Genomic DNA, 25,003 nt, shown 5'->3' with positions numbered 1-25,003 from the left:
CAAGCTGAGAAATAAGTTAAAGGGGAGGAATTAGGCCCTCTTCTATGGCTGGATCCCACAAGGCACAGAGCTCTTCAGTGCTGCTCCAGCAAAGTATTTAAGCACATACTTAACTTTAAGCACAAACTACCCACATGCTTAAAGTTCAACATGTGCTTGAATGCTCAGAGATGCTGACTTTTTGGTTTTCCCGAAGGTGCTCGACCCGTGCACTGCCCTGGCCCCGCCCACACTCCACCCCTTCCCCCAAGGCCTCACCCTGCCCCACCTCTTACCACCCCCATTCCACCTCTTCCCTCCTCCACTCCGCCCCACCTCTTCCCGCCCCATTCTACCCCTCCCCCAAGCACGCCCCACCCTCGCTCCTCCCCTGCAGCCCCAATGCCTCCTGCATGCCACTGAACAACTGATCACTGGCAGACTGATCCTTTAGCCCTGTGTACCAACTTTTTTTATTTCTCTCACCATCATAGCCATGTCTTCCATTCATTCCTGCCCCAGACCCTGTTTCTTACTTCTTCTTTATGAACGGAGAGTGGGCAGAGGAAAGGAGTTTCTGATTCTCCAGCATTTTCATACCAGGATTTTTTCATTCTGCACCCATCACCTTGGGCAACAAATTTACAGCTGTAAAAGAAATCCATAAAGCTTGAGGATTTAAGGCCTGATTTTATTTGCATGCACAATTCTGGCAACTGCACACACAAATCAGGTATTTGTATGCATACATGTGTTATGATGAATTCAGTTGGTTATTTACATCTACCTGAGTGAAAAATTACAATAATTATGCATATAAATATGGCATGGAATTCTGTGTGCAGTTTTAAAAATCAGCTCTTTGTGACCATGTTCCCTCCTCACCCTAATTTCAGAAGGTTTTTTAATATGGCTCAGCATCTGAAGTATGTCTTCATTTTAAGTTATCTCCTAGCTCTTCTGATAATGAATATGACTTCATAAAGTAAATCAGTACAAGCTGTCATTTTGTTTCTGCAGAGTCTGAAATAATTATCTAGGAGCAGGTCACAAATAAAGGAAGATACAAAGTGAGGGGTCAGATTAGCCACTGTTTTTGTTAAATAATAAAGTGAGCCAAATCAGCCAAAACTAAGCAAGGTAGGATGTCCTTGCTAAAAATGACTTAGACCATTGTGTGCTAGGTAATCTACACCACAGCAGAAACCAAAGGCACCACTCCACTGGGACCAGCATTCACTGGTGAAGTCCTACCCTGGGATGGGTTACCCTGGCAAAGATGCAGCCTGGTATATTGGGCCTTCATGCAGTCATGTCCCTCTATTTGATGCACCTTACAGATGCCAGTAGCTTGAATCCCTCAATGTGTGCACATGGCATAAATAGATCACTTTATCACATGAGGTTCTTTGGGAATTCCAGGTTTGATTGAACATAACATCAAGTGAACCGTAACAAAACTGGGTGGTTTTGTAAGGTGACTGGCAAGTTTCACTTTCCCCACCCTACCCACAAGCAGCTCCTGGCACACACCCTTTCCCTGTTGATGTTTTCTGGGTGGTGAGGCAGTGACCTGTATCCCCAATTCCCCCTACAGACTTGTCTGGTGTCAGCCATTACTTTGTATCTGACACCTGTGAGTATAGGTGTCAAGGGGGAGGGTTTGAAGACTTATAGCAGGTAGAATTTTAGCTCCCTGTCCCAAGCAGGCACCCTTGGGTGCAGTCCTGCAGTCCTACCTTCGTGAACAAGTTTATTGTCCTGTGGGTGTCTTCAGAGTGGGCCCTAAGGAGATAGTCGTCCAAGTATGGGTAGATCATGATCTCCAGGGTGCATAAGTGTGCCGCTACTAAGGAGAGGACCTTGGAGAATACTGTGTGGGCTAACGAGAGGCAAAAAGGGAGTACTCTGTACCGGTAGTAGTCCTGACCTAGGGTAAACAGGAGGAATTGTCTGTGGGCTGGTACAATCAATATGTGGAAAATAGGCATCCTGAAAGTCAAGGGCTGAGAACCAATCTCCCTGTTCCATGGATGGAATAATCACTGCTAATGTGACCATCTTGAATTTTTGAGGCTTCTCATATTTGTTCAGTGCTCTGAGGTCCAGTATGGGTCTCCAACCTCCCTTTTTCTTGGGGATCAGGAAATATCAGGAATAAAACCCCTTTGCCTCAGAGATATGCAGGCATAGATGTGTCTATGGCTCCTAGAGATAGGAGATGATCTATTTCCTGTCGTAACAGTATCTCATGAGAGGGGTCCCTGAAGAGGGATGGGGAGGGAGGGTGGGGAAGTGGATAGAATACCCATGAGAGATAATTTCCGAAACCTATCTGTCAGATGTTATGTGTTCCCAATTCTGATGAAACAGAGCCAGACAATATCCAAAGGGATGTGAGAGGTTGGAAAGTTGCATCTGGTGTCATGGGGAGTAGTTTCTTGAGGCCTCAACCAAGGAGTCAAAATTGGAGTTTTGAGGTGGAAGGTTGTGATGTGGAAGACTGAGGGCGTGATGATTTACACCTTTGAATTTTAGATTTTTTCCATTGTGGCTCATAATAGCACTGTAATGGGTACTGGGTTGGACATGACTTTTGGGAAGACTGAGGAGTAAATTTCCTTTTTTGCCTAGCCCTGGTGACCGAAGTGTGGCTCTGAAGTCTTATGGAGCATGGCATTGGTCTTATCTGCAAAGAGTTTGAAGGGGAGATCCTTGACAGTCGTCTGAACCTCCTTTGGCAGTCGCGAAAGATACAGCCATGTCACTCACCACATCACGACTACTGTGGATATTGAACAGGCTGCAGTATCCGTGGCAGCTAGTGCAGTTTGGCGTTCTGTTTTTGCCACAACTGCCCCTCCTGTATGATGGCCTGAAGTTGGTCTCTGTATCATCAATAAAGTTGTTAAGCTTGGCATAATTTGTGCAATCGTATTTGGCCGTTAGTGCTTGGTCGTTTGCAATAAGAAATTGCAAAGTCGGGGAAGAGTAGACCTTTCTCCCAAACAAGTCCAGTCTCTCCCAATCCCTATAGTAAGGGGTGGATTTTGAACAGTGCTGGTGGCCACAGGAGTTCATTTTATCCACCACAATGGAATTAGATGGAGAGTGGGAGAAGAAGATCCCTGAGTCTTTGGTGGGGGCATAATGCATTTTGTTGGCCTCTTTGCACGTCTGTGCGGCCGATGCTGTTGTTTGCCATATGAATCTTACTGGGTCCAAAAGCACCTCATTAATTGGGTGGGCGATCCTTGAGGAGGAAGTATGTAGAATGTCCAGCAGTTTATGGTGGGTGTCCCTCAACTCAAGAGGGATTTGTAATAAATCTGCCATCTTCTTTGTAAGGTCCTGAAAGACCTTAAATTGGCTGCCATGGATGGAGGAGGGGGCATTACGGCCTCATCTGAAGAGAAGGAAGAAAAATGAGTTGGTGTTGTGGTCTCCTCTTTTGGCTCAATCTCCTGCTGTTCAGAGATTTCCTCAGTAGGCTCTGAGGCTCTAGATCAGCAGTTCTTAACCCACAGCCCACGGGTCACATGCAGGCTGTGTGCTAAAGGCTGTGGGGCTGGGTTAGCAGCTGCTTGGCCACCCAGCGCCTTGAGGTCCAGGCTGCCTGGCCAGGCAGGGCATGGTGCAGCACAGCGGGGTCGGGGTCCAGAGTGGCAGGTTCCGGGCTGCCACCCTGCCAGCCCCATGTGGCAGAGTCCAGTGGGGTCTGGGGCTGCCTGCATGGCGGGGTCTTGGGCTGCCACTCTGGCCAGCCCCACATGGTGGGGTCCAGGGCTGCTGACCAGTCGGCCCCACAGGCAAATATCAGTCCAAGTTAATAAGCTCTCGCTTCCTGTCTTTCTGACATATGACTGGCACCAAGACATAAAAAAAGCAAACCCAAAACGCTGGTCTTTTGACTAAGTTTACTCTGTTACCGCTATTACAGCCACCAAATTAATCCCACTTGTGAATTCACAGCTGTTCTCTTGAAGTGGTTGGTGTAACCATTGCAAAACACTTGCTTTTGGTAGAACAGAGAAAAATGACACAAGCAAATATATTTCAGTTATTGCATTTCTGTCTGCACCCATCCCAACATCCAGGCTCTTTGGAAAGTTAAATGCTCCAATGGACCTTCCTATCTTACTAGTACTATGAGAAAGGAAGGAAGAACAGTAACAGAAATACAACAAAAATACTATGTCTGCAACTTCAATCTTTCACTCACCAGAAAATAAAACTTTATAATCTTTAGAATTAACAAAAAAGTGATTTAGAATAAAAATATAATATCAAATTTTAAAAACAGGAACATTACACACTCAATTCTGACTTATTTACATTGTCATTCTCAGTAAAGTAAGGCTCTCCAAAACCATTTGTTATCAGTAAACATTATGAACACAATTCTCTTCTCCTTGCATATGTAGTAATTTGGGGCATTCAAGAGATTTATCATTCACATGAGCTTGGGAATCTAGAGAGATTTCCTTTCAACACAGATGCCAAGTCAAAGAAGAACAAATTTATAAACATTTGTCAGATGGCTGTGGTCTGTTAAGTCCCCTATGTGCTTTTGGTAATGAAACAAAACCAAGCCTGGTGCCAGCGATTTTTTTTTAGTCATTCTATAACCTTCATAAAGTGTAAAAACACATCTGTGATGAAACAGCACATACATCCAGCATAACATTAGTACAGTCCATGTGCTGAGTGTGTATATTACCTCTTCAAAAGCTATTCATTCTAGTTTAACACCAGCCATCTACTTCTATCCTTCTGGTTTGCTGCATTCTAGCATGAACTAAGGACCTGATCCAAAGCCCCTGGATGGGAATTTTGTTATTGACTTCAATGAGCTTTGATCAGGCCTCCTATGAGGTTCCCAACACCATTTACAAGGTGTTGAGTTCCCTCAACCCCCCTGACTTATTCTTTTCCCAACACCTAGCAGAGTTGTGCCCCTGGAGTTCATCATAACACAGAATATTACAAAGTAGTTCAAACCATTTTTGAAGAAAAAGATATTAAAGATAAAGTGATGGTTAATCTTGCCAAGGTGGCCTTGCAGTGGTCTTCATGCTCTTACTCCTGTGGGAGCTCTTCCCCTTCTGGTGAATGAAAAACCCCTTAGAACTCTGCTGCTGCAGTCTGGATGATGAGTTGCTGGATGCTTCTGCCATCGCAGACACATGTTTGGGCAAAGGTCTCTCACTGTGTGGAGGAGGCAGGGGTGTTGAATCTGGCACTGGGTTATCTTTTGAAATCTTATCCAAGCTGCTTGCAGCTCCTCCTCCTGCACTCTCCCTCACTTCAGACTTTGTAAAATGAGGAATGGATTCTGTTTTCTTCTTTTTTCGTTCCTTTCTTAAGCTCTGAAGGTTTTCAAAGGCTAGAGCCAGTTCAGTTTGTAAAGTTTCCATTTCACTGGCTGCTTTATCCCGTTGTTCCCCACAGTCTTTGAGTGAATTCTCCAAAGAGAAGAAGAACTCTTTTCCAAACCTTGACAGGGCCTCATCACCTTAAGAGATAACAGGGCAGTGAGTTAAATTACAACAGACATTTCACATCAACAGGAATAATCAGGGAGATTTATAAGTGCCAGTACTCGCATTAAAGTATAAAAGCATAAATCAGTAGTAGTTTTGACATGGCTTGGAATGTGTCAGTAAAGCTATAAATCTCTTGTCCTGTGGATCACCTCGTTCTTTGCAACATGTGGTTCATCATTTATCTAGAAAAGCTAAGACTGACAATACAGTGTGTTAGAGAAAGGATTTCCTCCTCTACCAGAAATCAACAGTGCCTGTGTGTAGTAGTCACTAGCCTTCTGCCAAAGACGCCTGAATGCTACTCCCAAATTGATCAGACAAGTTGCTTTCAAATTATGTTAGCCACTCCCTTTCTCCCTCTCAGCAGCTGTCTAAAATTCAGATCTTGTATTCCCATTAGACTGTCAGCCCATACCTTGACATTTCAACTAGAAAAACACTAGCCGAGAGTAGCCACAATGGAAGTCATCACTGATTACGTATGTTCTTGTTAATCCATAGTTTAGACTCAAATAATGAAAAATGGTATAAAACAAGGTCAGGGTTATGGAATTTGTTCCCTTTATATATCCAAGTCAAGGTGCCAAAGAGAAGTAGCACTTTTCCCTTTTATGGGTTTGTCTTTTTATTGTTATATAAATAAGATACAAAGGCACACACATTGTTAGGCAGTAGAACCGTGCAGAACTTTTTCCTTTTCCTCCTGGATTTGGTACCACGACTATGGGTTAGACACTGCAGAGTTCAAAGCTTCTAACTGATACAACAATATATGATAGCCCTGACTTTCTTTTTTAATAAGGTTATGATTGGAAGGGTACAAAAAAAGAAAATATTTAGGAATCTACTCATTTTTTACCCCTATGCATAGAGTTGAAATTCTGCAAGATCTATAATTGTTTACTTCCTAGATCCTAGACAGAAACAATCCATCCCTTTCCATGTGTGGAGAAGACAAAGGAGGGAGATTATACTCGAATTAAGATCCACTTATGATCTCATCCTGCATCACCCTGTCCTATCAGGATGTGGCATTTTGGGGAAGTTCTCTTCAGGTGATTTCATTGACAATGGCCTCACACCTCAGCTGAATTAAGGCAATAAAAATCTAAAAGCCAGTGTAGCTTCTATGGGATGATAAATAAACCTGATGTAGGAGCATAAAGGCTCCTATACCATCCCCTTCCTTGCAGCTAGTGTAAGATGCATAACTGGGGCTTTCCCTCACCCTGGTGACACATGACTGAGGTGTGGTCTAGAAGAATGAACAGAAGACTGGAATCTAGAGACTCAAGCCTTGCTGTGTGATGTGGGGGAGAGACCTCAATATCGATGCAAATATAATATTAATCAAATAGTTATATCTTATTTTTAAGTTATTATTAACTTGTTTGCATCATTATTTAATCTTAAAAATATATCTGCAAGAATGTTCTAGCCAGAATATTTTGAAATATAAAATGTTTAATTTGTTATGTTACAAAATCTGCTTCTATATAATTCCTGATGTTATTGCTATGTAAATGGTAAAATGCTTTATGTACCACCTGGAATCTAATGACCTTGCTAAACTAGTGTAGGAAGCCATTTAAGTACAGACTATTTATATTAATGGGGAACTAATTACGTACTGCCAGTACACAAACAAACCCTAACCAATTCTGGAAGATGAGTATCATCTCTCCAAAGTCATCAACTTTAAATTATTTAAGATAAAGACTTTGTAAGAGTTATTTAATTTTAAAAGACTATTTTGAAAACTTTCATATAAAGAACAGGAGTGTTTGGACTTTTTAAAAAGAGAATCTTTTTATATAACTCTAGTAAAACTGACAGATTATTTCAAACTGGACTGAATAAAAAAGAGTTAAAACAAACTTTAAAAGTTGTCTGGATCATTCCTGCCACAAGAAAAAACAAAGGCAATTAAAGAAATGTTGCATATTCATTAAAACAGAACATTTAGGCATATTTAGGAACTGAAAGTGTCACCTAAGCCAACCCTAAAGACATAAATCCAATGAAAGGGTGACAGTAACCAGTTTACAATCTAAAAAAAGAAAAGGAGTACTTGTGGCACCTTAGAGACTAACCAATTTATTTGAGCATGAGCTCAAATTGGTTAGTCTCTAAGGTGCCACAAGTACTCCTTTTCTTTTTGCGAATACAGACTAACACGGCTGTTACTCTGAAACTTTACAATCTAAGCAAGCCTGGAAGAGGTGTGCTTTCCTGTAATCTCAGGAAAACAGGAAGGAGAAGAGTAAAAAAAAACTTGTAAAGTGAGTTCCTCACACATACACACCCTCTGCGATCCTGATCAAACACACCATTCCACAAGCAAAGTACCATAAACAAATTAACAAAAACAGAGAAGACTCAAGATGAAAGCAACCCAAGGAAAACCACCCTAAGGCCTTGGCTACACTTGCGAGTTGGAACGCATTAAATCAGCCCCATGTGCCCTAACTCCTGAGGTATCCACACTGGCAAGGCATGTAGAGCACCCAGACTCTACAGATGGAGCGCCACGGTAATCCGTCTCCACGAGAAGCATAAAGCTTGCTGTGCCCCGGCTGGAGTGCTGCGGTGCCAGGGTAGATGCCCTGGTCTGTTAGTGCGCTCTGATCGGCCTCCAGAAGTGTCCCACAATGCCTGTTCTAGCCACTCTAGTCATCACTTTGAACTCTACTGCCCTGCCCTCAGGTGACCAACTGTCAGGCCTGCCCTTTAAATTCTTTGGGAATTTTGAAATTCCCCTTCCTGTTTGCTCAGCCAGGTGTGGAGTGCTCTCAGCGAATCTTTCCAGGTGACATGCCTTCATGCACCAGGCGATCCCCAGTATGGAGCTGGGGATCAGTGTTTGGGGGGAGGAAGCTGTCCAGTCCCAGCTGTGCTCCAGGAATTACGATACCTATGGGCAGATCTCAAGGGCCATGATAGAAAGGGGCCATGACCGAGACGCAGTGCAGGGTCAAAGTGAAGGAGCTGCGGAATGCCTACCACAAAGCGCGGAAGGCAAACTGCCCACGACCTGCCATTTCTACAAAGAGCAGGATGGGATACTTGGGGGAGACCCCACCTCCACTCCAAAGAGCACCATGGACACTTCAGAGGCCATAGCAGCCCAGAGTTTAACAAGGCAGGAGGAGGAAAGCAGGAGTGAGGGTGCTGAGGAGGAGGGAGGCCCAGAGCTAGAGGATGACCCAGCATCCCTAGATGCATGCAGCCAGGAGCTGTTTTCAAGCCAGGAGGAAGGTAGACAGTCACAGCGGATGGTGCTTGTGGAAAAACAAACAGTAGCAGAGGTGCCTGGTAAGCGATTTTTATGTTGGAAAGGTAGCTGTTCAGTGTGGGCTGTTGGGGTGAGGAGGGTTGCAGAAAGAAGGACCAGGGCTGCATGCATGCCGAGATGTGGACTAGGGCATTGATATGCTCTCTCACGTCACGATAATCGGCCTCAGTGATCTCATTGAAGGTTTCATGCAAAAGCTGGGCAATCCGCTTGCGTGGGTTCTTTGGCAGAGCTACTGTGCTCTTTGTCCCAGTAAGGCTAACATGTCCATGCCACTGTGCAGTGAGGGGCAGGGGGACCATTGTTGCACACAGACAAGCGGCATAAGGGCCAGGGTGGAAGCCACATTGTAGTAGAAGACCTTCCCTTGCTTCCCAGCTCACCCTCAGCAGCAAGATATCTTCCAGGATGAAGTCATCCTGTGGAAAACGTGCGGACAGTGTTCAGCTGTTGGCTCTCCCCAAGGAACAGAACCCCAGAGGACAGTATGACCCTGAAACAATCAGTCCCCCTTGCCCCTGTGCTTATTCACCATTTCGGGGCTCTTGTGGGTTATGTGCACTCGCTTTGCAATGGGCACTTTCTGTTATTCAGCCTCCAGGTGTTGAACTCCGTGGAAATGCCCACAGTGATCCACAAGCACCTGGAGAACCATTGAGAAATATCCCTTCTGATTTATGTATTCGGAGGCTAGGTGGTTTGGTGTCAGAATTGGAATATGCGTCCCATCTATTGCCCCTCTGCAGTTAGGGAAACCCATTTGTGTAAAGCCAGCCACAATGTCAAGCATGTTGCCCAGAGTCATGGTTCTTCTGAGCAGGATGCGATTAATCGCCCTGCAAACTTGCATCAACATGATTCCAATGGTCGACTTTCCCACTCCGAACTGGGTAGCAACCAATCAGTAGCAGTCTGGAGTAGCCAGCATCCAGACTGCAATAGCCACCTACTTCTCCACCGGTAGGGCAGCTCTCAATCTCGTGTCTTTGTGTCGCAGGGTGGGGGCGAGCTCAGCACACAGTCCCATGAAAGTGGCTTTCCTCATCCGAAAGTTCTGCAGCCACTGCTCGTCATCCCAGACTTGCAGGACGATGTGATCCCACCACTCAGTGCTTGTTTCCCGAGCTCAAAAGTGGCGTTCCACAGTGGTGAGCATGTCTGTGAATGCCAAAAGCAATCTCATGTTGTGTGCATTATGCGAGTCAACGTCATCGTCGGACTCCTCACTGTCACTCTGTAGTTTAAGGAGTAACTCGATTGCAATTTGTGACGTTCTGGCGAGACCCATCAGCATATTCCTCACAAGTTCGGGATCCATTCCCACAGACCGCAAGGGAAGACAGAGCACGCAGTACAAAAACCGTTGAAAGATGGCGTCAAATGTGAATGGAAGCACAGAGATTGCTGGGATGCATCATGGGGCACTGGGACAGGACCCAGGATGCCCCGTGCTCCCCACCCGCTCCTTCCCACAAGCCACAGCTCCAGAATGGGAAGAGATGCTCTGTGGGATAGCTGCCCATAATGCACCGCTCCCAATGCCGCTGCAAGTGCCGCAAATGTGGCCACGCCACGGAGCTTGCAGCCGACAGTGTGAACGCACGGCAGTGCTTTCCCTGCTGCGGTCTCCGAGGGCTGGTTTAACTCACAGCGCTCTACATCTGTAAGTGTAGCCATGCCCTAAGACTTCAACATGGATTGGTGAGAGGAAATTAAAAAAGTGCTAAGGGATTAGATTTGCAACTCTTGTAATGATTTTCCTGGAATATTAAAATGCTGTTGTAACTTAAACGACTAACAGTTTCTCCTGAAACACCAAATGATTGGACCACATATTTGGAGAGGAGACAGGGACTAAGTATTGGTAAACAGTGAAACAGTGGAATGTAAAATTCTTCACATTCGTAACTGGTGTTTCTTAAAACAGCTCCTCAAATGGCTTTTTCTAAGTAAATAATTTAAATATGTTCTTCAATGTCATAGGATTTAGTTAAGATTGCTTACTTTGCCAACTATAAACTGGCTGATTAGTTATTAATAACCAACAGGTTCCCCTCCCTGGAACAAAATTATTTTGCCCATTGTGACACTACACCCCATATTCTTCATAGAATTATTGTTATAATATAATTATAGTATAACGATGATATGTTTTGTGCAAGATAAGGCATGTGAGATATCATTGGAAAGGTTATGATTTGCTGAATATGATTATTTCATTTGTATGCATGTATCATTTTTGTATCTAAAGTTAGGAATATTGACTATACCTCTATGTATACATACATACATCTGGCTCTGTGGATGAGGGGAAAGCAGTGGACGTGTTATTTCTGGACTTTAGCAAAGCTTTTGATATGGTCTCCCACAGTAATTTTGCCAGCAAGTTAAAGAAGCATGGGCTGGATGAATGGACTACAAGGTGGATAGAAAGCTAGCTAGATCATCAGGCTCAATGGGTAGTGATCAATGGCTCCATGTCTAGTTGGCAGCCGGTAACAAGCGGAGTGACCCAAAGGTCAGTCCTGGGGCCAGTTTTGTTCAATATCTTCATTAATGATCTGGAGGATGGCGTGGATTGCACCCTCAGCAAGTTTGCGGATGACACTAAACTGGGAGGAATGGCAGATAAGCTGGAGGGTAGGAATAGGATACAGATGGACCTAGACAAATTAGAGGATTGGGCCAAAAGAAATCTGACAAGTGCAGAGTCCTGCACCTAAGACGGAAGAATCCTATACACTGCTACAGACTAGGGACCGAGTGGCAGGCAGCAGTTCTGCAGAAAAGGAGTTGGTAGCCAGGAATCGGAGCCCAGGGTCACAATGGGAGTCAGCACCCAGGCTCAGAACTGGAGTCAAAGGCCCGACGCCAGAGCCAAGGGTCAGAGATGAAGTCAGTGGTCAGGAATCAGAGCCGAGGGTTAGAACTGGATTATCTGGAGTGAGACAAAGCAGGGGCAAGGCTCGGTCCAAGGCAGGAGCAAGGAGGGAGCAAGGCTGGGAACAAGCAAGAGCAGGAGCTATTTCAGCCATAGGCAAATGTTTTGAGCAGCCACTGAACTGTTTTTGGGTTTAGGAGCTGATCTCCTGACTCTTCCAACCAATCAGGTAGCGTAGCCAACCAGTTAGACCAGTGGTTCTCAACCACGGGTACGTGCACCCCATGGGGTACACAAAGGTCTTGCAGGTGGTACATCGACTCATCTAGTTATTTGCCAAGTTTTACAACAGGCTACATAAAAAGCACAAGCAAAATCGTACAAACTAAAATTTCATACAATGACTTATTTATACTGCTCTATATACCATACATTGAAATGTAAGTACAGTATTTATATTCCTACTGATTTATTTTATAATTATACTGTAAAGATGAGAAAGTAAGCACTTTTTCAGTAATAGTGTGCTGTGACACTTTTGTATTTTTATGTCTGATTTTGTAAGCAAGTAGTTTTTAAGTGAGATGAAACTTGGGGGTACACAAGACAAATCAGGCTCCTGAAAGGGGTACAGCAATCTGGAAAGATTGAGAGCCACTGAGTTAGACTACTACAGGCCAGCTGCGCTCATTAGGCTGCCCAGCTACTGGCTCTGCTGCAGGCCCTTCTTCCAGACTGGCTCAGTTGCAGGCCCTGATTCCTGACAGCTACTATGCTGGTGTGCAGAGAGTACTGCTAACCTATCATGCTGACCAACAGTTCCTTGTAACAAGCACCTCCCTTGATCTGTCTGTATCCATCTTTTGTCTTATGCTTGGATTGTAAACTCTTTTGGGTGGGGGACTGTCTCTATGTTCTATTTATACAGCACCAAGCACAAGGAGGTTCTAGTGCATGAGTGAAGTTCCTAGGCACCGTGGCAGGCATAAAGATAACAACAACTACCACCACCAATGTAGCTCAATATTATTCGGTAAAGCCAATCTCTAACAGTGAGAAGATAGTTCAGTTTCTTTGCCCATTGAGCCCTTGGCTTCTGGACTAAACTAGTCAACAAGGTACCAGATCACTAGAGTTGATCACCAGATCAACTTACTTCATGTGTGCCACCAGAAGTACATCAATTCACTGTTTCTAAGTAGGTCTACAAATGTTCAAGTTTATTAGAATACCAGGATTACATGAAAATTGGAGTACAATTGCTTTAGAAACATATGCAAGCCTCATTGTATTTATTTATTATGAATGCAACTACTGCTTATTTAGAGCTGTTTGATGCAGGGAGCACATTTCACCTGTGATAGCACTGGCTAAGGGCAGACACAGTGTGAGTAGGCACGCCCAAAGTTTACCCAGCACAGCAATCCTGAATATTAATGTAGTCACCAAACCTCTCCTGAACAGATTGCCAGTACTGTATTGTAACAGTCACCTTAAAATCTTCACAGTTGCATTTCCTACTATAGCTAATACTGCAAATAAAGTATAGAGAAATTTAAGTAATGCCAAAACTGAGGCAACTGTATTGATCTATTGATAGCCAATCAGCAAGTTTTTAAGGTAATTATTGTAAATCATATGGGAGATTCTTGACATGAACAAACAAAAATGTGTTTTTACTGATGCTTTAAACAGATTTGAGCCCAGGTATTCAAAGATTAAAGTTCAGAGTGATATTCCACTGAATCATCTTGCCCTTGAATAAAATGTATTGGCATTTGACTATTATGTTCTACACTGTAAAGTGCGTATATGAAAGTAATTAACAATAAAATAGGATGTTTTTAAAAAACATCCTCAAAGTCATATATGATAGTTTAGTTAAATGATAAAAAGAAAAGGCTGCATTTTGGTCACAAAGGAAATAGATTGTTCTGTGCTACTAAAAAGTGTCAAGACACAGACGATTTTACACTCATTGTTTCATCATGACATCTGAAAATGTTGCCCATCCTGGTATCCAGCATCTGTAGGAAGGTTCCAGTGAAGCACTACTCTCATGAGCTGATGGTGGCAGATGAAAGAGTAAAAAGTATTTCTCAGAGCAGCAGTCAGGAGGGTTTTATAAAACCCCTCAGGACTGGCCTGCTCTGCTCCCTTTATGTCAGTGGGATAACTCCCACTGATTTTAAAGGGAGCCGAGTTGGACCAACACTGAGCACTTTGGAAAATCCCACCAATAGTGTGCAATAATCAACAGTAGTATCCAATGGCTAAGATAGTAAAGGGTCAAAAACAGAACCAAAAGTAGTCTAAATATGAACCCTGAATTTGTAAACTTTTGCTATTTACATGTAATATGCCCTGAAAGTCACAAAATTTACTCAGCTGCTAGAAGGTGGCCTCATCCTCTCTGATTGAACTAACCTCGTTATCCCTAGCCTGATTCTTGCTTGCATATTTATACCTGCCTCTGGAAATTTCCACTACATGCATCCAACAAAGTGGGTATTCACCCACGAAAGCTTATGCTCCAACACGTCTGTTAGTCTATAAGATGCCACAGGACTCTTTGTCGCTTTTACAAAATTTACTATTTCTCTCCCATAAATTAAAACAAACGTGAACTTCTGTCCAAGTATTACTGTTTTAACTACTTTTTATTGCCATCAAAACTGTAACTTGTACCTTTAAGAAACATATCTAAAAAACTAGGAAATATTTAAATTTTTGCTGTCATTTGTTCTAGAAGTTCAAAGCTTAATGCTCTGTATAGTAACTGCAATCTGAAATCATCCTTGTAGTAAATAATGGAATGTGTTCTGTCACTGAGAGAAGATTTGTTTATTACTAGTAATAAACAAATCCAAACTTCAAGGGCAATATTTGGATCTCAGTTACACTAGTGTAAATCTAGAGTAACTCTCTTGAAGTCAATGGACTGGAAGGATTTAATGTAAATGCCATTGGAATCTGGCCCCAGGTGTTTAATTATTTTAACAATAGGATTCCATTTTTCAGATTTTATTAATTCAAATTGCAGTCTCTTAAAGCAGCTGAGATTTTTTAAGGAGATTAATGCACTAATCTCCCAATGATGGGGCTCAATGCCAAATTCCAAGTATAATATACTTGGTGGTCTTAACCTACAGCCTGATCCTGCATACACTTATGCACATGAGTGATTTAACCCACGTGATAAGTCCATGGAACAACTCCTGTAGATTAATCATTCACACCCATGCATAAGTCTTTGCAAGATCAGGCACACAGCCCTTAGCTGATATTTACCCACAATGCAAACAGAGTTAGCAGCCTTAGCACAGAAGAGGACCTCAAATGGCATGTCAGGAGTACTGTAAGTCAGAATTGAGGTACTATGGCTGAACCATGTTGGGGAAAGCTTGAATATTACAGGTACTTGCATTATACTGTCATAGATTTTAAGGCCAGAAGGGACCATTATGATAATTGAGTGTGACCTCTAGCCAGTGATGAGCTGCCAAAATCTTGACAACGGGTTCCCTCCTCACCCCACCCCCACCACCTGGGACTCCTGCCCCATCCAACCCTCCCCCCCCCCCGCCCGTTCCTTGATGCCCCCCCCAGGACCCCTGCCCCATTCACCCCCCTCCCCGTCCCCTGACTGCCCCCAGAACCGGGCAGGAGGGTCTCGTGGGCCACCGTAGTGGGTGCCCACCCCACCCCTAAGAGCCAGAGGCACCTGCCGGGGGGTGAGGTGGGGAGTCCCGGTGGTGCTTACCTGGGGCAGCTCCCAGCAGGTCCCTCTGGCTTCCAGGGGGGGGGAACAGGGGGGGAGTAGCTAGGGGGGGAGCTGCTGGGGGGGAGCGGCCGCTCCCGCCACTGATCACATCAAAAGTGGCACCTTAGGCGCCGACTCCCTGGGTGCTCCGGGGCTGGAGTACCCATGGGGAAAATTGGTGAGTGCAGAGCACGCACTGGCAGCTCCCCACCCCGCACCCGGCCCCAGCTCACCTCCGCTCCGCCTCCTCCCCTGAATGCACCGCCCCGCTCTGCTTCTCTGCCCCCCCCGGCTTCCTGCGAATCAGCTGTTCGGCAGGAAGCCGGGGAGGACTGCGAAGCAGGCCACGGCTTCATACTCAGGCCGAGGGTGATGGAGGTGAGCTGGGGCAGGGAGCGGTTCCCCTGCGCGTGTTCCCCCCCGGGTTACCTGCTGCGGCGCAGGCAGCCCTCCTTGTGCCCCACCCCCACCCCACAAGCTCACTTCCACCTCCCTGGGCCTGAGCGGGAAGCCGCCGCTTTCTTCTCAGCTGCCCCGGCTTCCCGCACCAGCAGCTGATTCGCGGGAAGCCCGGGGGAGGGGGGGGCGGAGAAGCAGAGCGGGGCGGAGCATTCAGGGGAGGAGGCGGAGGTGGAGCGGAGGTGAGGTGAGCTGGGGCCAGGGATGGGGCGGGGAGCTGCCCTTGGGTGCTCCAGGGCTGGAGCACCCGTGGAGTCGGTGCCTAAGGCGCCACTTTTGGCCAGTTAAATTTAGAAGCCCTTTTAGAACCGGTTGTCCCTCGCAGAACAACCGGTTCTAAACGGGCGTCTAAATTTAACAACCAGTTCTAGCGAACCGGTGCGAACTGGCTCCAGCTCACCACTGCCTCTAGCGTAACACAGGCCAAAGAACCGCACCCAATAATTCCTACATCAAGTCCATAACTTCTGTTGGAGTTAAAGCATCTCTTTTAGAAAGCTATCCAGTCTTGGTTTAATGATGGCAAGTGATGGAGAATCTACTACATCCCCTTCATCCAGTGTTATCAGTCTCTTAATTTCATGGTCATTGAAATGCACTACAAATATACACACAATGAAAAAGAAAACATTCAATCCTTCAGAGTTTTAGTACAATATTAATAAAGCTATAACCAATAGGGAAAACTAAACAGTAAAGCAATGGAGAGCTAAATACTGCTCACATTTGCACCATTGTAAATCTGGAATAACTCCACTGAAATTACTGCAGCTACTCTGGATTTTATCTAGTGTAACTGAGATCAGAATATACTATGACTTTAGTCTGTAAGAAAGCACAGAGGAATTACTTTCCTTCCAAGACCTGTGACTTGTTTTTACAGACTCAGGAATACTGAAAACAGCTATTTTTTCATTTCTTGCTGTCTTAAATTGAACAAATAAAAATTATTACCTTCGTGCTGCTGATTCTTTGATGGAGTCAAAGTGTCAACTGCATCTTGGATCTGTTCGGCATTGTTTTTAAAAGCAGTGAGAAAGTCCCTTAAAGCAACCTCTGAAGCTTCCGCTTTAAGGTTTATGTAAGAAGAAAGAACATCTGTAAAGACAGTGGGGTGGGGGAGAGACAGACAGAGGGACAGACATGTTATCTAGTGTACTCTGGAGAGCAAGCCCAGTTCTGACAGCTGAAATACTACAACAGTACAGGGGGGAAAAATGTTCAGCACTTCCTACAAGGAAGTCCAGACATATAGTACACTTATGTGTCTATGTATTGTGATACAGCAGGCCAGAAGGCAGCAGGAGAGTGATATAGGAGAGATATATGGATATGTAAGCCCCAGGATGAGGTGAAGCCTTATTCCCTGTAGAGGGAAGAAAGGTTTCTATAGATTAATTAAAAGCACCTGAAGCCAATTAGAGCACCTGAAGCCAGTCACCTGATAAAAAACCCCTGCTTCAATCAGCTAGGGGAAGGAGTTGAAGTAGAGAAGAGTTTGGAGAAGTGCCGTGGGTGGCTAGAAGACCAAGACCCTAGGTAAAGAGACACCCGGCTTGTGCAGAGAGAGGGCAGGAAGCCCACAAGATGAAGAGGAGGAGAGGGAAGTAGCCCAGGGGAAGGAAGCACTAGTTCAAGTGGTTTGCCACTATCCCTAGGGTCCCTGGGCTGGAACCCGGAGTAGAGGGCGGGCCCGGGTCTCTCCCTCTCTGGGTTACTAGTGGGACAGTAGATACCCTAGTTCAGGGGCAGAAAACTGTGCCCTGACCCCCACCCCCACGCCCAGAAGAGGAAGCGCAGGATCCATCATAATTGTGCCAGCAATTTGCCACAGTATGTACATATGAACACAGAATGTCTGCAAAATGATGAAAAAGTTTATCCCATAAGCATGGTGAGTATCACTTAGGATTGAAAATTCCACCTTGATTCATTAGCACAAACTATGCCAATTTACATGGGATGAGGTGCTGAATTTTTGCATAAAAGTTGCTGAATTTTTTTTTAAAGAGACACCTTTAGAGAGTGAACAGTATTTGCAGTATTGTATTTTTATTTTTTTATTATCTAAAGTAGAAATCAGTTTGTCGATGCTCCATTTTAAATTTGTCTCTTTACATTTCATATGTGAAGAAGAGCTCTGTGTGGCTCGAAAGCGTCTCTTTCACCAACAGTAATTGGTCCAATAAAATATATTACCTCTTCCACCTTGTCTCTCTAAATTATTTACTACCTTTTTTTTTAAGATCACATTTGTAACTAGTATAAAATGACCATATGTTTGTGGACTTTTCTGTGCTAAAATTGAAAGGAAAAAGAAAATAGAACAGACTTGTATATTTGCCTTCCTTTGTTGTGATATGGGTTGTAATGATTTTTCAGTAATTTAATTGTCTTCATCATTGCATGAGATTTTAGTTTGTTTTGTACTCTTCTTGAAAATGTAATAAAGAAAATATGAAAAAACCCACACTAGAGTTCATACTGCATATTAAGGATGAATTTTTACACATTTATTTCCCAATACATTTTTTTTAATAAAAAGTAATAAACACATTTTTATTTTCCTTATGAATGCCATATAATATTGTTATACCATATATTATGTATTTTGTGTAAGGAATTTTGAATTTTTGAGTCTACAAATGTGCATAGAAAATCCAGTATACAGATGAAGGGATTATTTATAATACAGGGAAGAAAAACCAGTGCTAGGTGAGATTGGTGCTGATTGTAAATTACAGCTTTGCAGATTTTTTATTTAATGTTTATCGGTATTTTCCAACTGGTTTTAGTTTGTGCTGCTGGAAATATCACAAAAATACACACTAACCTTGTAGCGGTGAACATAGAACTGACACAACGTTCTCTTGAAAAGTGTGGTAGGCTTGCTTTATCCCCTCAAAAACAGCTTCAGTGTACTTAACTTGGAGGTTGTATAGGCTTTTATGGAAATTGAGTTCAGCTTGCAGAGCATGTATCTAGAAGACAAAATACATATAAAACATAATGATGGTTAGCTACAATAATTACCATTATTCACATCCTATGCGGAGGTCACATTCAAAATTTTCTTCTGTTTTGAGAGACGTTACCAGTCCCAGAACAATTCCGCATTTTAAGTATAGGCAATCTCTCTCAGAATGGCAGAATCTTTTAAAGTGTGAATAGACTGGGAATTGGAATTTCCAGCCTGTGGGAAATTTCACATTTCTGATTTGTTTGGTTGGTTGTTCTGATTTGGAAGAAGCTGGAAATTCAGATTTTTTCCAGGGAACAGACATTTTTGAAAAGTTCAATTTCAGAATAACCAAAACAGATTTTTTTTTTTAAACTTCTGCACTAGCAAACCAAGCAGCCCAGGGAGCATATTTGAAGCTTAAATACACCATTAATATAGTGAATTACAAGCAGTGTAGTTCAGCACAGAAATCTTTTAGGACCTGATCCAGTGTGCCCTTGAAGTCAACAGGGAATCTTTCCATTGATTTAAATGGGCTATGGCTCAGGCCCTTTAAAGAATTATTATAAATGTAACTCTAGCACAGGGGAAGGTAAACTACAGCCTGGGGGCTGCATCCGGCCCTACAGACATTTTAATCCAGCCCTCAAACTCCCACCGGGGAGCAGGGTCCAGGGTGTGCCCTGCTCCGGCACTCCAACTGAGGAGCGGGGTCAGGGGCTTGCCCCACTCCACGCAGCTCCGGGAAGCAGCAACATGTCCCCCCTCCAGCTCCTACACATAGGGGCAGCCAGGGGGCTCCACATGCTGCCCCCGCAGCTCCCACTGGCCAGGAACCACGGCCAATGGGAGCTGCAGGGAGCTGCTTGAGGTAAGCACCACCCAGAGCCTGCACCCCTGCCACCTTTCTGCGCCCCAATTCCCTGCCCCAGCCCTGATTCCCCTCCTTCCTCGAACCCCTCGGTCCCAGCCCAGAGGAGCCTCCTGTACCCACAACCCCAGAGCCCGTACCTCCAGCTGGAGTCCTCACCTCCTCCCGCACCCCAACCCCCAATTTTGTGAGCATTCGTGGTCCACCATACAATTTCCATACCCAGATGTGGCCCTCGGGCCAAAAAGTTTGCCCACCCCTGCTCTAGCAAAATATCTGTGAGCATTGAGAAACAGATGGTTTCTAGTGACCAACTATTTTTTTTCTTTCAACACCGTAATTTTTTTAAGTGTTGTGAGGAAAAAAAAATATGTTAACACAAAGCTTATATAAAACACTACAAATATTTTCCATTATTTCAATGTGTTAAAAATAATAAAATCCATAAAATACGGATGGGTCTTTGTTTCTGCATATCAGTATTGCTGTGGATGAATCCATATTTCCATTCTCAGAAACTGTTTTCTAAGCCCAGCTGGAGAGTTCCCCCTGAAGTGAGCAAAAATTGGATGTGGAAATATTCCACTCTCCACTGGTATTTCAGAGGGAGAAGTTATAGCTGAAAGCCACAGTAAGGAATCAGATTCTCATAAAGAAAAGGTGGTTTGGCATTATTAATTACTATTGTCATGACTTATTTATTAAGCACCAAGATGTACATGGTGCTGTACAAATCAGTCCCTTCCCCCAAAGATCTGATGATCCAACAAAGAGAAACAGAGAAGATTAAGAAGGATGGAAAATTCAGAGGAGGGAATGGCGCTTTTTTTAAAAAAAAAATACTTTTAATTAATTTGGATTAGTGCTGTAAATTCATGCAGTAACAGTTAACAATCAGGAAAAAGGGTGGCAACATTACCACAGGGGAAAAAATGAGCTCTCTTTCATTGCTAACTCAGTGAGTCTGGATAGCCCCAGGGATTGAAACAAAAACCGATGGCCTCTAGAAAACACAATACTTTGCCTACATCTCTGTTCATTTGAAGTGTGTAGAAAAGAACAAACCTCCAAATTAGTCGAGTCTTAGGCTTTTCCAGACCTTAGATCAAACATTCAAAGACTAGTAAGCTGTACTGGAAGAAAAACGCAGAGCAGAATTACAAGAAACCCAAGGAAGTTGTCATCTACATAATGTAACAACTGTCATATCCAAATGTTAGTCAGGTAACAGAGTAGTGCCTATAAATGCAATGAGTAATATCCTGGACCCACTGCAGTCAATAGTAAAACTCCCATTGACTTCAATGAAGCCTTTATATTTCTAGTAACTGAAATGACAGTCTGCAAGATGCTTCCTCAACACAATGGCCTTTCTGTGGGCTCTTCTTCATGAATGATATGGCTGTCTGAACAGTTATGAAGACTTACATTAACGTCATCAAAAATAAAGAGGCAAAAACCTATAACTAGTAATGTCCTAATTCGTCCCTTTGGCAGTCCTGATAATATGAAACTCTCATTAATGAGAGTAACCCTCTTATCCATCCTGATAGCATTAGACCTCTTTGGATTAGAGAATCCAACAAAACAAAAACCCAAAACTGAACTATATTCTAGGCTAGGAGAACCTGAAGTCCATCTTTCAAAATGTACCATATGAACTGATATTGCCAGTGAGCCTGGGTAGAGATGAGGAGACAGGAAAAACTACATACGCTTACTTGTCAAATGCTTCTCATCACAGCTAATTAAAATATGAACAGACAGCTCTTGCGGAGCACTTTGCACTGAGCAATGGTAAAGTAGAGAAGGACCTGATATAGCATACCTTTCCCAACAGGATTACCTGAGCGAGAGAGAGATTTAGCCTTTGCCCCCATTCTTTGGTTCTGACATTCTTACAGTGACTACAGTTCTATGCCATATGGAGACCAGGCCTATCATGATAACATGATCAGTGGATGATGCTTAAAAGAAAGTGACGCTTAAAGGAGTATGACCTATGAACAATTGGACTCTCATTCTCAGACTCCAAATAAAGGTCTAAAATCACTTTGCTGTGGTGATGCTCAAGAAAGGACTGAGTGCTTTCAGGGAACCTTGTTTTGAAAACTGGACCGTTGTTGATGTTCCTTGATTTTTTCATTGTTTTCATGGTCTTTGAAACAGACAAGATTGTATGAACAAAGGAAATTATTGGAAGAACCTAGTAAAGATCTTCTATGGACAACCTACGTTCCCCATGACCTGATTGTAGACTGAATTTGGATGGGGGACAGCGTCATTCATTCATTCATCTTAGCACTGTATACAACGAGAATGTGCATAATTTCTTTTTTTAAGTCATTTTTATTTTATTTTCTATGTTATGGGCCTAACCAGTTAATACAGCCTTCATACTCTCGGGTTTGGCATTCCTTGAGATGTAATAAGTTATTCGCATTGGTCAATAGTCTAGAGCCTGACATTTTCTTTGCTCGTTTCCACCCCTGGAAGAAAGTGGAAACTTCATCCAACAACTAGATCTCATCTCCTGCTCTGCTCCAGTCTTCCAGCCTGACTTCTACCAAGATGATAGGTCTTTATCCACCAGAGCAAACTCCTACCTCAAAAGACAGCAACCACAGCCACCCATCAACCGCTTAACTGTAAAGAAGCACTCTTTCCTTTTCCTTCTCCTTCACCTGTCTTTCTCTAGTGTTTGTCTGTGTTACTCTGTCTGATTTAGGGAAACTAAATTTTCTGAAAAAAACTCATGGCTTTGTTATAATCCAATTAATATTGTCCATCATAAAGAGCTGAATTTGATTTTGTGACTTGCAATTTGCTTTGCTTTATGAAATTAAAATCAGAATATTTTGAACACCGTGTTTTAATACTGAGATAAACCTCAGACCATCCAAAAGAATGTTATCTTCTTTGCACTAGCTATGAAGTGCTTTAAATAACACCCATCTAATCAATGAACCATGAATATTTAGTGTCAGAGAAGCTGCACACAATGTTTTATTCCTTTTTGATTGGTTGGGTTGAGCTTTTTAATAAGCACCTGCACTGTGGTTTTGATCAGCCTTTTACTAGTGAGAGACTAGAACAGCTGTGCTGAGAAAGCAGAGCACACAACTGTTTTCACCTTATCATTATTTGACTTACAGTTTTTGTGGCTATTGCATTCCACATTTCTATTACAATATTCTGCCAATAAAATTCTTCATTAAAGCACATGGAGGAACTCCCTCACTCCCACTCCCCTCCACTTAAATATAGGAAGTTTACATAAAGTAACCCCAACCAATATTTCCATTAAATTTGAAAAAGTAGTTGATTTTAGGAGCACATTGTGAGTGTGTAAGCACTGCCCATTACCTTACCTACCTCATCTTCCCACCTCCAAACAGTTTGCTGCTTCCCTTTTCCCCATTAGAATGGGCCATAAGAATGGCCATACTGGGTCAGAACAAAGGTCCATCAGGCCCACTATCCTGTCTTCTGACAGCCGCCAATGCCCCAGAGGGAATGAACAGAACACGTAATCATCAAATGATCCATCCCCTGTCACCCATTCACAGCTTTTGGCAAACAGAGGCTAGGGACACCATATCTGCCCATCCTGGCTAATAGCCACTGATGGACCTATCCACCATGAATTTATCTAGTTCTTTTTTTAACCTTATTGTATTCTTGGCCTTCACAACATCCTCTGGCAAAGAGTTCCACAGGTTGACTGCATTGCATGAAGAAATACTTTCTTTTGTTTTAAACCTGTTGCCTATTAACTATCTGCTTCCCCAAGCTAGATCTTTAGGAGGTAATGTATAAGATGGGAATGGTGTGAAAATATCCTTGATGTTAGGTTCAAGAGTGACCTAAAGATGCTGCATACCTATCCCAAATTAACTCCAGTTTAGAACACTGATGTTGAGGAAGGAATCTTTGTGACATGGTAAGTTGCATTACAAAGCCCTGAGAAGACCATAATTTATTTGTTCTGAAAGTTCCATTTTACTGAAAAGTTTTATCCATTTCTGGTTTTTTAAGATTGGCCTGGTCTGAAAGGTTGAATAAACTGTTATTATGGATGCCAGCTTGGTTACTGAAATTACAACTAAAACCGCAAGACGAGAGATGTGGGGACATAACCTAAATTTACTTGTATTCAGTTAATATGTAAATGTCCTCTTCTTTCTTCATCTTTAGCTTATTGTCAACATTTAAATTTGGTTGGCCCTACCTCTGCATGGAAAACTGCGTTAGTGGAAGATCTGAATGACGTGCACTTTGAAAACTTACGTTGATTACTAAGGAGCTATATCTTGAAAGAAAACATTTGTCTTTAATCAAGAAAAAATATTTATCTTTTGGAACAACTTCAGTTTCCAGCCCTGAAGAATCCCGATTCTACACTTCAGGGAGGCCAGATTGAGAGACTGTTGCATACAAGAGAGATCCAGTAAACCTGCCAAACATCTGGCGAAGAGACCCAAAGGAATACTAGGCCAGATCAAGAAATGTCCTGCTAGTGAGCTGATGAGACAGAGATAACTTAAACAACTGATTGAGAGACAAAGCTGTAAGAAGACAAGACCATAACCAGAGACCAACTACTTAGGAATAGGGAGACGCCAGCTCCACTTGGAACAGCAGCATCCACAAATCTATTTCCTAAACATACCTGAATGTATTATGGGAGAAAATGGCTCCTTTATTAAAATCCTTTGCAAAAGGATGTTGGTGTTTTCTAATGAAGGATTTACAAATGAATTACTGGGCATATTCTTAATAATCCTTGTTAAGACAATTTCATGGGTTATTTTAATTTGCCAAAGAAAAATCCCTGCAAACATGATAGAGCCAATAGAAATTTTCCAAATTTTGATTTTTCTGATAAAAAACAGAGATGAAAAATCCATCCTGTTATTTTGACATACTACAGAGCCAGCCAGAATTTTTCAAAATTCAAAATTCTGACAAAAAGAGACTTTTTTGCATAAACCTTCTTCTTTTCTGACCACCGCTAAAATCTGATGTACAAAATGAAAACTTTTGTCTCACTGTTTTATAAAGTATGTTTTGTAACGTCTACACATACTAAGCTGAATACTTATTACTACTACGACGACTACTGTTTTCTTGTGTTTATATTGAACAGAACATAAAAGGGCCCTTGTTTGTACTCATTGTGTCTTAGCTAAAAAACATTGGCTCAGGCACTTTTTTTTTTTTAAGAGTAAAATAGCAACTGATGCT

General features: G+C 43.0%; 1 long non-coding RNA gene across 2 annotated transcripts in view; it reads right to left on the bottom strand.

Moving 5' to 3' along the window:
* Positions 1-463: 463 nt before the first annotated feature.
* LOC102934311 overlaps positions 464-25,003 on the bottom strand; it is a 168,191-nt gene continuing 143,651 nt past the window's right edge. For both annotated transcript variants that reach the window (XR_003565995.3, XR_006290959.1), the window contains exons 10-12: positions 18,757-18,904; positions 16,878-17,021; positions 464-5,494 (exon numbers count right to left, since the gene is read on the bottom strand). This is a non-coding gene — a long non-coding RNA (uncharacterized LOC102934311). The remainder of the gene's footprint in view (positions 5,495-16,877; positions 17,022-18,756; positions 18,905-25,003) is intronic.

The sequence above is a fragment of the Chelonia mydas genome, chromosome 5 (genome assembly GCF_015237465.2).
Source record: "Chelonia mydas isolate rCheMyd1 chromosome 5, rCheMyd1.pri.v2, whole genome shotgun sequence".
Taxonomy (NCBI): domain Eukaryota; kingdom Metazoa; phylum Chordata; order Testudines; family Cheloniidae; genus Chelonia; species Chelonia mydas.
Note: the sequence above shows the minus strand (reverse complement) of the source record. Positions and strands in the feature narration are given on the sequence as shown.